Below are 16,259 nucleotides of genomic sequence, written 5' to 3'. Positions count from 1 at the left end.
AACGTCTATTTAGGTAGAAACCTTTCAACAGGCAACAGGTGTGCTGTTAGTCGGAGGAGCACAAATAGTTCTTGACTGCATGGAATTGCTACACACCGCAATGCTCATGTGGATCTATAAAATGTATTGAGCTTGATGGACACATATGTACAGTCGGCTAAGCCATAGACTGTTTGTTATTAGCCCGTCTAGCAGCCCCTCAGTGGCTTCAAGTTGTAGGCTTAGCCATTACATCAAGTCAAAAACTTTCCTTAAGAAAACTGGAAGAGATATATCGCAGCGCCGGTGATAGATGTCGGAAGCTGCTAGAAATGGACATCTGTTTACTGGAGTCAGCTATAGCTTTCAGCTGATAGTATCAGCAAGAGGACGCCGGATGCCGGCTTCCAGTTTAGCTGTGTTCACCCATCGGATCAAGAGCTTATTCACCTGCACCATGATAAAGAAGCTACTCTTGAAACACCGGACTGCCAAGTCGTTTACGAGGATTGGAATGGCTCCAGCGTGAGGTATTAGTAGCGCTACACACTATCAATGGCCATTTTTTTGTTTTGTTTGAGTGCACACTAGTCGGGGCATAAATCCAATGCATTGGTGGTCGAAGATAAATGACAATTGACTTGACTTTCTTGATTAAAGAAAGGGTGTTAATGGTTCTTTAATGGGTTTGCTACCTGATGATGAAAAGAAAAAGCATGACATGCCTTTAAGGTTAGCAATTATGACGTTGCAAATCAAGAGGACAGTGTTTCAAATGATGCAAGCAAACACAAGAAAAAAGAGTGCGTGCAGTTGAAAATTAAGCACTGCTTCCTCTGCCAGAGTCAAGGAAGAGGCAGACAGAGCTGCACTTCTTTAAAGCAAATACAGGCTTTGGAAGAGCAACAGCAAAAGCTAAAAAGGCAAAAAGAACAGCTGGAGCTGGAAGCTTTTGCTAGAAGCATCCACTGCTAAATTAGCAGTTTTACAGATGTGCAAAGTGTTTCAAAAGCATCATCAAACGCAATGAATTTCTACCTAAAAAAGGCACACACACAAAAATGAACTGCAAATGAGCTGAATCCCATGGCAAAGTACAAAGTACATCAGAACAAACCGCAACCAAATAAGGATTGGTCATTGCCAGAAACTAAAACAGCACCAAATGTTAAGCAGCCACAGGAGGCTAGTTGGCAACGAATGGCTCAACCACAAAAACGGATTTATCCTCTCAACTTACAACTGTACAGTTACATGGATGCACAAAAAACCTTTACCTGCAATCTCCACCAACTGCGGATCGGCTCTGCTGCGTGTCGGCTCCGTGCTCCCCCATCCTTCAATACCCACCAGGTCCAGATTTGTTGCGGAACGGCTGCGGCCCTGACTGACAGCTGAATTCACGAGGACCCACGAGATCTCGTGAATTTACGTATGATCGCATGAAATAACAGGATATAGTTTCTATAAACAGAACCACAAAATCAACAACAGTTTGACTTAAGGCCTGTTTCCACCCATGATGACGTTTTCAAGGTGTAGTGAAGGGAAATATGATCCGCCGTGAGCATGGTGTATTTTGAAAAAATGGGTTTTTATTTACCCAAAAAATGCAAAAACAATATAAGACCAAGAACTTAATATATAAACCTCTAAAATAGGTCAACTCAATACAACCAAAAATAACTACAACAAAAAATAAATGTGAACTCAACAAAAACTGCCCTCCAGAATGAGACAACAGTGAACATATATACTAACTGGGCCAAACCAAATAATCCACACAGGGGAAAACCAAAATAGACATAATTGTAACTAATACAAATAAACCCAACCTAAACCTAAATCCCCCCTCCAGCATGGCATCTGATGGTACGGCCCAATTGGCAGGCCATATTATATAACAGTCTGGCCTTGGCCACGCCTTTTGGGAAGGACCTCACCACCAGCATGGTAACAAAGACAAAAAAATTACTAATATAACAAAACATTTCAATGTAGAAAAGAGTGTATTCCATTTAAACCATATGAAGCTAAAGGAAATAAATGTGGATTATTCATTATGTGTTTGTTTTAAGGTTGAAATTGTTTAGAGTGTGGCTGACTGCACAAAGAATGAATGTGTACTAAAAAGCATGGGGTGAAATTGTGTACCATATTACCATTGCTGGCTGTTTAACCTGTGTGGCTTAGGCCATCACAGGAACATACGCCTCAACCCAAGGCTAGATTCTTTAAAGGGAACTACCTTAACCCCCATACATAAGAAACTTAAAGGGGTGATAGAATGATTATATAGGGTATTTCACACTGTTCCTTAAGGTCTCCTAATGGGGTATGTAACATTGGTTGGGCTGAAAATGGCCCAGGTGCAATTTTTTGGCCCTTATGCATCCCTGTGTTTTGGCTCTATTTGGAACGACAGCTTTTCTTCCAAATATGGTATGCTCATGAATATTTTATTGGTTGAGGAGAATCCCAATACACACACATTAGAGACGCGTGCTGATTGGTTGAGCGAATCCCAATACACACACATTAGAGACGCGACAGCAGGTCTCATATTTCAGACACACACACACACACTGCTGCCCTGCACACACACAAACACAGACACACACACACTGACACACTCGCACACCGCTGCACAGCCGTGCACACACACAGACACAGGCACACTGTCTGTTACATGCCCAGACATGCCCAGGCAAGAGCCGCAGCGGCTAAAACAGCGAGACAAAATAAAAAAGTTTTGACACTTTCATTATAAATAGTATTGTTCTAACGTTACTCTTGCGACATAAAAAAACCTCCACCAAAGAATTAACTCACCTTGTAGCTAGTAAGCGCGGGGAGAGGAGAGTGAACCCCTGCAAGCCTGTCTTCTGCCAGTGCCTCTGCAGCTCTGCGTTAGATCCACAACTCCCTCTCGTCCGATATACTCGTTCTAAACCCTTTTCTCTGGGCCAGTAGGCTATTCCGTTGTACAGTCTGGAGCACTGCATTTACGACCGTGGTTAATTTTCAATATCCTTGCAAAACTTCCAAACTTTCTTCTTTTCTAAAGTACACGGCGCAGCTCGTGTGGGAGATCCTCACACAGCTCCAGCTCAGTGGGTCTGTGAAGGGGTAGAGGCCGACAGGGAAGGCAGCAAACCCGGCCAGCAGCCGCCGCCTGTCTCAGCAGATTGTGGAGCTTGTGAAATTTGGTAAGTCAGTGTCGGACACTGACTGTCGGACACTGACTTACCAAATTTGCAATTAGCCATCGATTTTCATAAAACGGCCCATATATGAGCTTTACAATTACAGTTGATTTCTCGCATAAAAAAAAGTATTTTTTTTCGTGCAGAGAGATCTGCACGACCTAGATTTACAAGACTAACTGACCTCAGATCAGTTAGTGGCCTATCTAAATTTTGGGGCGTTACAAAGATAGAAGGTTGAGCCAAATGAGGAGGATTTGAGAAGTTGACATCAACTTTTAGCTTTGTTCAGATTCGCCCGTTTTCAGAGGCAGTTTCAAATTGTGAGATTTGCAGAGGGGGTGTCAATGGGATTTTGAGGTTCTATGTATGTCCTATTTACCCTCCAAACTGTTGTTATTAAACTATGACAGGGTAAAATCGGTTTTGCATTCTATCACCGCTTTAAGGCTCTCATGATGGAGCTGGGTGTGATAGATCTTCGGAGAGATTTCAACCTGACCGGCAGGGACTACAATCATTATTCCCACCCACATGCAGTGTATTCCAGAATTGATTATGTTTTTATTTTTAAAAGAGACCGCCACATAATACATAATTGTGAGATAGGAAATAACGATCTGTCCGATCATGCACCTCTTCTGCTATCATTACAAATAAGTAGCAACCCTAGAAATACATTATGGAGGCTGAACACCGGTATCTTAAATAAACAACAATTCACAACCAAAATGAAAGAAGAAATTGTAAGAACTTTGGGAGAAAATGATAATGGAGAGGTAGGTCTGGATATTCTATGTGACACATTGAAAGCTGTACTTAGAGGAGAAATAATTTCTTATTGTTCACGCAAAAAGAAAGAGAGACAACTAAGATTATCAAAACTAAATAAGGAACTAAAAGAGCTTGAGGCTAAACATAAAGGAGACTAAAACACAGACCTTCCTCCAAGGCTCAAGGAAATTAGAAATGAAATAAATGTTATGTACGCACAAGAAATACAAAAAAATATGATTTATAAAAAACAAAGATACTATGAGAGTGGCCCAACATTTGCAAAGCTCTTAGCAAGGAAACTGAAAAAGCAACAGGCGGATAGCACAATCTATAAAATTAAAGATCCAACCTCAAAAGCTACTGTATATTAACAAAATGAGATACAAATGGCTTTCCAAAACTATTACAAACATTTATACACACAGCCACAGCTAAAAGAAGAAAATCAAATTATAGGATTTCTGGAGTCCCTTAAGTTACCTTTACTATCAACCGTTCAAAGCAATAAACTAATAGCTGAAATAACTGAGGAGGAGCTCAATAATGCAATTTCCAGGCTAAAGGCAAACAAATCACCTGGCCCAGATGGGTTCCCCTCTGAATGGTACAAGGCTTTCCGATCAGAGCTGACACGTAGCCTGCTTAAAACCTTTAATACAGCTCTAAAAGAAGGGAAAACCCCACCATCCTGCAGAGAAGCAACCATCTCAGTTATACCCAAAGAGGGAAAAGATAGACTCATATAGGCCGATCTCGGTACTCAACACAGACTACAAACTATATACTTCAATTCTTGCAAAGAGCGTGTATGATCCCAGAGATCATACACGCTGACCAAACAGGATTTATCTAGCAGAGACAAACTCATGACAATATTAGACGGTCACTACATGTACTGAATCATATCCGAGAAAATAAGCTAGAAGCACTATTAGTTAGCGTAGACGCTGAAAAAGCCTTTGATTCAGTGAGCTGGACATACCTATATAGGGTTCTTGAGAGATTCAGATTTCATACAAAGTTTGTTAAAGCAATCAGCAATCTATACAGGAACCCCTGTGCACAAATTAAAATAAACGGATTCTTATCAGACAGTATTAATCTAGAGCGAGGTACGAGGCAAGGCTGCGGATTATCACCACTTCTCTTTGCGCTCTACATAGAGCCCCTTGCTCATTGGATTAGATAGACTGACAGCATAAGAGGCATATCTATAAACGGGGACCAGCACAAGACTGCGTTGTTTGCAGATTATGTTTTGATATACTTAGGGGAACCTACTAATTCACTTCCTGAACTATTCAAGCTCCTGAGGCCTCATTTATAAAACTGTGCGTAGATTCTATTCTGAAAGATTTTGTGCGCCAAAAAGCCAGAATTTTCGTACGCAAAAACAATATTATCATTTATAACACCTTGCGACGCACACCGTTATGCACTCTTCTCGTTATAAATACGGACGTGCGTTACCTTATGCGGTCCTGCACGAGCCTCATGCTCCTCCCAAGGTCGTCCCATATTTGTCCTAATAAGGTCCATGTTAATCAATCAATGAATATTCCAGCCTTGAAAGGAGCCCTTGATCACGAAACGGAAAAATGAGGAAAAAAACATGATTCAGTGATTGTGAGATCGAGGTGCTTCTAACAGAGGTAGAACATCGAAACAAAATCCTGTTTGGAAGCCTTAACCCTTGTGTGGTGGTCATATTTTTGTTACACAGCCTTAATACTTAACAGATTTAGCTCAATTACCAGTGATATATACATAATTTATGGTTCATATTTGCCATTTACCCCTGTGAGATCTAGTGTTAATTTCGTCAGACGAGACGAGACTAAATATGTTTGTCAACGACCTTTTTTTCCATGACTAAGACGAGACAATGACGAGACTGCGCCAATGTCCAAAAACGCTGACTAAGACTAAATTAACATGCATTATTGTTGACGAAAGAAGACGAGACTAAAATGTTTTGCATAAAATAAAAACTAAGATAAAATCTCTCTTCATTTTCGTCTACAATCGTCTCTACTTTTTCATCATGAGATAGAATATTCAGCTGTTACCGAGACCCGGTGCTACGGCACCGACAGGTGCCCTAACGACCGTTATCTACCGGACCGAATAGCAACGCAGATTTTGGTGCCACTTAAATGCCTGCGCTTCTCTCTGATGCTCCTAAACCGACGTTAGAGTCAACCGAAACATCGCTGCATGGGGCGCTAGTTAACACTACACTTGGCAGCAGGTAACGTTAGCATACCGTTAGCTAGCAGTTGGAGTAGCTAAACACGGTTACAATCATTGACATATATAAAAGTGTTACAATGCTGACAGCTAAACGGTGTAAAGGTTTGTCTCTATTTCACTATGTAGGATTCCAACACAAGACGTACGACAGTCTGTAGCTGCCGTTGTCTGAAAAACAACACATATGTTGCGTTCACTTGAAATACGCCTTGCCAGTTTTGTGCTGCATTTATTTTATTGTAAAATATCCTTTTCCAATGCAGTGGTTGTTTTTGTCGTTTACTGGTGAAATAAGGAAGAGGCTCAATATTTATATAACTTTATATAATTTATTTATTTTTATAACTATTTGACTGAAATGGTTATCAGAAATAATTTATTTAAAAAAAGACTAAAATGTTTTGACTAAAACTAGACTAAAATGACGAGACTTTTAGTCGACTAAAACTTGACTAACAAAAATGTTTGGACTAAGACTAAATTAAAAATAGGTGACAAAATTAACACTAGTGAGATCACATTTATGATCATATGATCATTTTCGTTTTTTGTGAGAAAACAAGGAAATTCAATTATTAAAAAGGTAAAAAATAGAAACAAGATTTTTGATCATTATTAGTGTTTATTTCTTAGAACTTAATCAAAACAGGTGAAAGTGCTTGAAATGTAACAATTTTGTAACTTTGTGTGGGAATAGCAGGTGCAGAAAGATAGCATTCCCACACACAGACACCTACAATCAGACACGACCACATAAAGACACACACACACACACACAAACACACACACAGATACACATCAAACAAACAACGCATTTCACGGGGAGAGGCAGGGGAGAGCAGCGGAGGAAAAGCGCATTTCCTCTGCTGCACGGTGTGGGAAGATCCCCTGCCTCTCCCCGTTGCTGGCAGCCCCTTGCCGGGCGCCGCGACCGGCTCTGGGTCGGTTTAGCAAGAACGGGATTGTTGGGTTCAGGAAAACAAAAACTGGGTTAGGTTCGGAAAACAGGCATACCATCGGAGTTCACTAAAACGCAGTCTACAAAACCTTGGGAGCATTACGCACGATCACACGTGTGGTCAAAAGGTTGCGGAAAACTGGGAACATTTTTACGCATGGAAATTCTTTATAAATCCCGACTAACGAATGTTGCGACGACAAATTTCACCCTGCTTCAAGCAACTTTTTCTTGCCTAACAGGTTTTATAATGAGGCCCGAGGACATTTTTGGAAAATATGCTGGATACAAACTCAATATTCAGAAAACACAGCTCCTCACACTGAACTATGCACCTCAACTTAAAGATAAATTCAACCTGAAATGGGACCAGAATACACTGAAATATTTAGGTATATCGATTCCCAAGGATATCTCATCATTAGCAAACATCAATTATGACCCTCTCTTGTCGAAAATAAAATCAGATATACAGAGATGGAACACCAATCCATTCCTGAGTCTCGTCCAAAGGGTTGAGTCTGTGAAAATGAACATTCTCCCAAGACTGTTGTTTTTGTTCCAGTCTCTTCCTGTAGAAATATCCACCAAGCAGTTCTCAGAGTGGGATAAAATGATTTCCAGATTCATTTGGCAAGGTAAAAAACCTAGAGTTAGATATAAAACCTTGTAATTATCAAAGGAGGAAGGAGGTATGGCAGTACCACACCTGAGAAATAATTTTTTCTCAGCCCAGATTAGACCTCTGATAAATTTGTGTAATCAAACTTATTATGCCAGATGGAAAGACATTTAACTATTTTTAATTAGGAACCCTCCTATACAAACACTACTGGGTAATACGGACTTGAGAAAATTCATTAATGGTATCCAAAACCCATGGTTAAAATTCCAACTGAAAACATGGAACACAATGAAAGAGGAATATAACTTACAAGATAAACTGAAAGTACTTAAATGGTGTGCCTACGATCCAGATTTTAAACCTAAGCAAATGGATGGTAGATTTAAATCCTTCATAGCCAAGGTATTACAACATTCTACTCCATAACAGATATAGGAAAACTGAAGAACTTCCAAACCCTTCAAGAAAAGCTTGGCTTAGAAAAGCAGGACTTTTATAGATACCTGCAACTACGCCATTATTTTGATCAAGATATCAAAAATCATATAGACAATGATGATCCCGTATTTAAAGAAGTCTTACTTGGAGCATACTTGGTACTGAAAAAGGGTATTATAAGTATGTCTAGACTAGACAGAGGCTTTATTACTAAAAACACACACTACTCCACAGAATACATAAAAAATAGATGGGAGAACGAAGGTAACTTGAGCATCTAAAGGGAAGAGTGGTCTAGCTGCTGTGAATTTCAATGGAAATGTACTAATTCCAATACGTGGAGAGAGTTTGGATGGAAATGTTTAATTCGATTTTTTATCACCCCAAAGCAGAAAATACATATTTCGAAAGACAATTCTAAATGTTGGAGACTCTGTGGGAATCAGGAAGCCGATCACTGGCATGTGTTCTGGGAGTGTCCAGCAATAGTACAATTCTGGTCTGAGATACACAGAACAATGGAGAATATATTGCAAATGAATATACCATTCGAGTTTAGTACCCTTATATTAGGAAATACTGATTATCATCTAAATATGAATGTTCACTTTAACAAGTATTTTTTTGGTATCATGATATCAGCTGGTAGGAAAACTATTACCAGACACTGGTTACAACCTGACCCTCCCACAACAGAGGAATGGACAGAGATAATCCATAACATATATTTGATGGAAAGAATCACATTACATTCTTTTCTTTTTAAGTACTTTCATTTGTCCTGCACCTGCCAGAAGATGGGATGTGCACACACTGTTACTTTATTTGTGTAGCACTCCCTTTATCTCCCTTTAAAAATCAATTTGTTCCTTGGACAACTAAGCCATGTCTGAGGAAGAAATTCACGCTAGCTCAAGCGGCATTTTTGAATTCAACCAAGAAGATTATGACCGCATTATGCTGAAGGAGTCTATTTTTGATGAGGATACAACAGATCCTAAGGAGGGTGATGCACTAACTCACAAAATGTTTAATCTACAAGAACGTGAAATCAGACAGCATTTGCATGCTGTAACATTGAGTGACTATCTGAGAAAAAAGATCATCCCTCGGGGTCTGAGATTACAGAAAGCACCTGCTTTATGTCAGGACAATCCAATATTTTGCACACGCTGGTGCGAAATACTGAACAAATGCTCCTTTGAGCTGATGGCCCTCGTTATAAGTGAAATCACTACTCAACAGGAATCGACAAGGGAAGATTTCAAACAAGCAGAAAATAAATTGAAAGTGCTGTTTTACAAGAAAAAACGGGGAAATCAAGAAGGAGTTAGAACGCCACCGTATTGATTACACTACTGAAGTCAGGAGTGTCAAGAAGGCTAAATTTGCGCGGGATGCTGAGGATTACAAGCAGAACAAAGTTTATTTCTGGAAGGATGGGAAACCAGAATCCCAAGCCAAATCCCAGCACAATCAGGGACAATGCACACAACGCATACAACCTGGACGCCAACGACAACAAGGAAACAACAAATCATGGCTGTCTCCTTCATCGTATGAGTCAGGCTCTGATGTGAGTGGCCAATCGGAGCGCGGAGCGTCTTTTTAAGGACACGCCCAGAGAAGGCTCCAAAATCCACAGCGCTGGTGGAGAGGAGGCCTGCCTCCAAGCAAAAACGATGCCGAAGGAGTCAGCGGAAAAGGACGCTGGCAATCCCGCAACCAGACCAGCAGGAGAGTACGGTAATTCATATTTCTGAAAAAACTTTGTCTGATGCTTGCACGTCAGCCTTAAGTAAGGGACTGAGTTTTGTTCCAACCACTCACACTAATGACTTTGAGACTATTATTGATTTCCAAAAGTTTTTCCGAAACCTAAGATTGAGGGAATTTTTCCATTCTGATATGAGAGACAATGTAACTAGGAGTGATCCTCCTTTGGACCAAGTCCAAGGGCCTGCCATTTTTTGCCCCCAGTGGCTTGGCCTATAGTCGTTTCAAGAAAAGGTCCACATTCATTCCTCCTAAGTAAAAAAGAAAAAAGAATACAAAGTGTACAATAATCTGTCTAAAGAGGAAAGAGAAGCTGTAATGGATTTGAGTAAGGATAACAGGATTGTGGTTAGGTCTGCTGATAAGGGGGGTGCTGTTGTCTTGCAAAATGTTTTGGATTATGAAAATGAAATAAAAAGACAACTAAGTGATTTAACATTCTATGAGAAATTAGCCTCTGATCCTACCAATAGGTTGAAGATTCAGGTACATTCCCAACTAGAACATCACTTCAATAATGGAGAGTTTGACAAAAATGGCTTTGAGTTTCTTAAGGTTGAACATCCAGTGATCCCTGTTATTTACACACTCCCTAAAATACACAAGGGTTTAGATATCCCTCTGAAGGGAAGACCTATTGTTAGTGGGATTGGTAGCCTAACAGAAAATATATCTGCTTACGTTGACTACTTCATTAAATCACAAGTGGTCACCCTTCCCTCTTATATACGTGACTCTATTGATTTTATCAATTCACTGAAAAACTTTGATGTTACCTCTGACAACTTGTTGTTGGCTACTGTTGATGTTCAGAGTTTGTACATAAATATTCCACATGACGGTAGCCTGGAAGCAGTCCAGTATTTTCTTTCTTTAAATCAGGCTGAGCCAAAACCCAGCATTGACTGTATATTAGACTTGGCCAATATAGTTCTGACTAATAACTTTTTTGTTTTCAAGATGAGTTCTATATACAAAAAAAAGGCACTGCCATGGGAAGTAAGATGGCTCCTAATTATGCCTGTTTATATATGGGTCTCTTTGAAAATCAATTTGGGTTGCATCAGAGTAATCCATTTTACTTAAAGATCTTATTCTACAAGCGGTTTATTGATGATATTTTTCTGATAATTGACTGCACAGTAGATGAATTAATGGGCTTCTATTAGCATATTAATGCTTGTAATGAACATCTGAAATTTACTTTGGAATATGATAAACATTGCATCAGTTTCCTGGATATTCAGGTATACAAAGATGGTACGACAATAAAAACTGATTTGTTTCGCAAGCCTACTGATCGCAACACTATATTACATGGGGATAGTTTTCATCCCAGGCCTTTGGTCAAAAGTCTTCCGATCAGTCAGTTTCACCGTGTGTGCAGAATATCCAGTGACAATACATCTTATTCAACACAGGCTGTAGACTTGACAACAAGATTCCTCAATTGAGGCTATAAACAAGACTGGGTTGATTCGGCTAAAAAACGATTTGATCAGACAACACAAGAGGAGTGTCTTCGATCAAAAAAGTGCCCTAAAGATCTAAATAAGTCCCCATTATGCGGTGTTAAATATTCACCACTGGTGTCAGAATTCAGAAAATCTGTCTATAAATATTGTCACATTATTGATTCGGACCCTAGATTAATGAAAGTTTTTCCAGAAAACCTAAGCTTATTTTTAGGCGTGCTCCTAATTTAAGAGATCGCTTAGTTAAAAATGACATATGTCCGCAATCCACAACTTCCTTTCTTAGTATGCCTGATGGTAACTTTAAATGTGGTAGTTGCGCCCAGTGTTCGTATACGCACAAATGTAAAAGCTTTAATCATCCACACACTGGCAAATTAACATCTATTCGTGGTGTGATTACATGTAGCACCACACATGTTATTTATCTAATTCGCTGCCCATGTGGTTTAGCGTATATGGGTAAAACAACGAGAGCGATACGGACCAGAATTAGTGAACACAGAAGCACCATTAGAACAGGGGATGAGCGCAGCCCTGTAGCGGCTCATTTTAAACAGGCAGGGCATAATGTCAGCATAATGTCTTTGGATATATTGTATTTTAAAAAGCCCCCCCTCTCTTTTGAGATGTATATGGTGAAACCCTCTATGAAAATGTCATTGGTGGGGTTTTTTGGGCCGCTCACACCTAATCAGACTAATTGAAGCCAGATGGTGTGTCAGCTGAATGTGAGCCCTACATATATCCCTTCATCAAATGTGTTCACTATTTGCCTGAAGAAGACCCAGTAGGGTCGAAACGTTGCATTTTATATTAAATATGGGAGTTTAAAGCAGTGTTGCGGACATTACATTCTTTTCGTTTAAAGAATCACATTCTCACATCGGCTACAAATGAACAAATTTGTTAAAATATGGACTGAATGGACCTCATATATACAACAGACAACCACTGGGGGGGTCATCATAATAATACCTTTTTTATAAAACAGAGGCGTACCTAACCGATCTCTATGTGTTTATGTATGTATGTGTGTATATATATATATATATATATATATATATATATATATATATATATGTATATATGTATATGTGTGTGTGTGTGTCCTTGTCTTGTTTATTTATACAATTATCGATGAAAGGTTAGCCATGCTTTCTTATCTTTTTCCTTTTCCCTTTTCTTTTTATTTTTCATATGATATCTGACAAACCCTTATGTGGTAAATATTTCATAACCCTTATTACCCTTGTTCTTGTCAAATAGTTCTGAAATCTTTGTGAGTTATAGAAGGGACTGAAAAAAGGGCAATGAGAGGAGATACCCTGAATTCATGTATTATCTATGCACACTTCCTCAACTGTAATATCACTATTGTCCAATAAATAAAGAATAAAAAAAGAAAGAAAAGCATATCAAAGGCCTCTCAGACTTTTTGGTGACATTCAGGAAACACCATCTGGAAATTTCGTACCAAGGTTGTCAACAGGTTGAATGCACAAACAGGAAACCGAATGCACCTGTGCAATCAGATGAGAGTTTCAGAGACTTAAAGGCGATTCTCATATGGTCATGGCTCTATAATTGAGCTTCGCCTGCATGGAGACCAGCGGTGTCGCTCAATGCCGCTAGCCGGCTAGGGGACATCCTCATCGGCTAGGTGGAAAGCTAACGCTAGCTGTCCACCTGTCCCAGCCATCCTGCTTGCAAGTGTCTGCTCATTAAACAACAAGCTGGACTACATCCTCCTTCAACGAAACTCCCAACGTGAGTTCAGTGACTGCTGTGTTTTTGTTGTTGTGGAAACATGCCTGAACAACAGTTACATATACGGAACCGAGACTATCCAGCTACCAGGCTGCTCTCGCCCGGCCCGTGGAGGTGGACTGGTGTAGAAATAAAATCCAACTAGCTACTGCTAACTGCTGGTGGAGCTTGTGACTGTTAAATGCCGACCATTCGACATTCCACGCTAATTCACGCCTGTGTTTATACTCTGTGTTTAGCTACACCAATGCTAGTATGCGTTAGCTGAACTTTTACGGATCCTGCCGCAAGTGTCCGCGCTCATTTAGACCACAAACTGGACTACATCCAACTTCAACCACACTCCCAACGTGAGTTCAGAGACTGTTGTGGTTTTGTTGTGGAAACATGCCTGAATAGTGTACCGGACTGTCCAGCTACCAGGCCTGCTAGCCCTCCGAACGGGCTAGAGATGCTCTGTCGCCAGGTAAAAGAGGTGGGCTGTGTTAACACCGAGTGGCGCAGAAATGTGGTGATTTGTATCCATTTAACTGCTAACTGATGGTGGAGTTTGTGACTGTTAAATGCCGACCATTCTACATTACACACTAATTCACGGCTGTGTTTATGCTCGGTGTTTACAGCCCACCAAGCGCTAATGCTAGTATGTGTTAGCTGAACTTTACGGAGCCTATAAAGTGTGTGTACTAAATGTAGCCTGTTTCGTATATCATTTTTATATAATGTCGTTTTTATAAATGTTAAATGTGTAACACCACTTGAGTCACGATGAAACGTTGTTTCGTGTATATGGTTGAAATGACAATAAAACGCGCTTGAGTTGAGTTGAATGCCTCTGTCGGTCTGTCCGGGTCTGTCAAGCAGTAGGCGTGGCTTGGGAGTGGACTCAAAGCAACGAAGCAGGTGCATTATGGGATTTGGTGTTTTAAGACCAAAACACATTTTCTGGCTTTTCTCGGCCTAGAAGGCACCAATTTCAATTTTTTTTTCACATTTCTACTACATAAGTGACCCAATTTAAAGATATATTCAGCTTTCCAGCGGTGAAATATTCCTTTAAAGACTAATGTGGACCTGTTGATTGGAAGCAATCATTAACCGCCACGGGGGCGGTCCATATGCTAAAAAGACAGCATTGGGTTGGGTTATTAATGGGCATTTTAAAGGTAGCAACAGCAACATACCAGCAACAAACAGTTGTCAACAGGATTTCTGTGTCAAGATTGGGAGAAATGTTGAGTCAGCAGTATAATCATGATTTCAATAAGAGAGATACAGAAGAGTAAGGTCTATCAAGAGAAGCCACCAAAACATCCCAATGGCGACATGTTGGCTCCAAGGAAAACCTGGCAGATTACGCATCCAGAGATTTCATGCAGGGCTGATGGGCCAGAGTTTTTGCATGGACCAGAAAAGGACTGGCCGGAAAATGTTGGGGAGACTGCAATAGGAGCAGATGACCTGGAGCTCAAGAAGGAAGCCACAGTGAATGTTGTTAATGTGTACGACTCACCTGATGTTGTTTGACCAGTTGGCTAATAGCCTACTTTTCAGATAAGAAAGTAGCAGTGGCCTGTTTCCTTAAGGTCAGAAAGGCTCTTTTGAAGATGAGTCACAGGAGGCGTGTGCCAGTAGCTCAAAGGCACCAAAAGAAACAAGGGCCAAAAGTACAGCCTTTGTCGACGGGGGATCTTTTGGAGGCCAAGCCTGCCACTATTCAATACTGTCAGCAACATTTGCATTTGCAGAGGAGATTTCTACGTTGCCAGCTGGGAAACCCACAGTGAGCAGAGTGCTAAACAGGTTGGATCATATATGTGCTCCTGAGAGTTGAAGGACGGTTGATAAAAGGCTCCTTGCCAGAGGAAATTAAACATCCACTTGTAGTATATGGGAGGTGTTATATATGTCATACTGGAGTGTGTCCCTAGGTGGCAGTAGGTGTTCATTTGGGGCATGGGGGTGTGTGTGTGGTTCAAGGCTGTTCTGCAGTTGCTGTATTAAGAGACCGCCAAGCTCGTGTAATGCCCACCCAAGTGTTCATTAAATCCAGATAACATCCATCCCAACTGTCCGTCTTTCCTTTCCATGATCAAGGATATTACATCTGGCGACGAGGAAATCAGTGAGCTCGGATGAAGTTGTTGACGACAACGAGAAGAAGTTTAGGAGCTCAATAACGCGGAGGCTCGGCTAATGTTGGATGGCGAGGAAGCTAACGCTAACCAAGGCCATCCCGAGATGGCTAATGCTATGGTAGGAAAACTTACGGCTTTTGACAGTCAATCCCAAACTTGGGAGGAATACGTCGAGGTGTTGGGACATTTTTTCATTGCAAATGGGATCGTGGGTGAGGAGAAGAAGCGGGCAATATTGTTGAGCTCTGTCGGCAGTTGGACGTACAGTTTATGAGAAACTTGTTGAGCCCAAACAAGCCTGGCGAAAAGTTTTTATGGGGATTTGACTGACCTTCTTCAGTCGCATTTTAACCCATTTTAAAGGACTAGAGCAGCGAAGGAAACTGTGATGGAACATGTGGCGGTGCTACAGGAGCTCGCTCAACACTGCAACTACGGAGATAAGCTGAAGGAGATGCTACACGACAGGCCCGTGTGTGGAATAGCAGACAATCGCATGCAGAGGAGATTGTTGGCGGAGCCTGAGCTCACATTTGAAAAAGCCTTGAAAGTGGCTCTAGCCATGGAGACTGCAAGTAGAGATGTGCGGGATCTGCAACTGCAAACACTGGATGGTACTGTGAGTAAAGCTGCACCCCAACTGCTAGTTCATAATGTGGAGTCAACCTTTAAATGGCAAGGAAAAGCGCCATTGACATGTTACAGGTGTGGGGGTGAACATTTGGCAAGAGACTGTCGTTTTGGTCAATGAAAAATGTCATGGCTGTGGAAAAAAAGGTCATGTGAAGAGAGTGTGCAGATCATCGCTGCCTGCTGACCAGCAGCTTAAGGGAGGAGGGAAGCACAAGCAGTCTGTGAAAAGTT

At 40.8% G+C, this 16,259-nt stretch overlaps 1 protein-coding gene across 1 annotated transcript in view; it reads left to right on the top strand.

Moving 5' to 3' along the window:
- wdr17 (WD repeat domain 17) overlaps positions 1-16,259 on the top strand; it is a 248,789-nt gene that overhangs the window by 93,903 nt on the left and 138,627 nt on the right. The window lies entirely within an intron of this gene.

Source organism: Perca fluviatilis, chromosome 1 (assembly GCF_010015445.1).
Source record: "Perca fluviatilis chromosome 1, GENO_Pfluv_1.0, whole genome shotgun sequence".
Classification (NCBI taxonomy): domain Eukaryota; kingdom Metazoa; phylum Chordata; class Actinopteri; order Perciformes; family Percidae; genus Perca; species Perca fluviatilis.
Note: the sequence above shows the minus strand (reverse complement) of the source record. Positions and strands in the feature narration are given on the sequence as shown.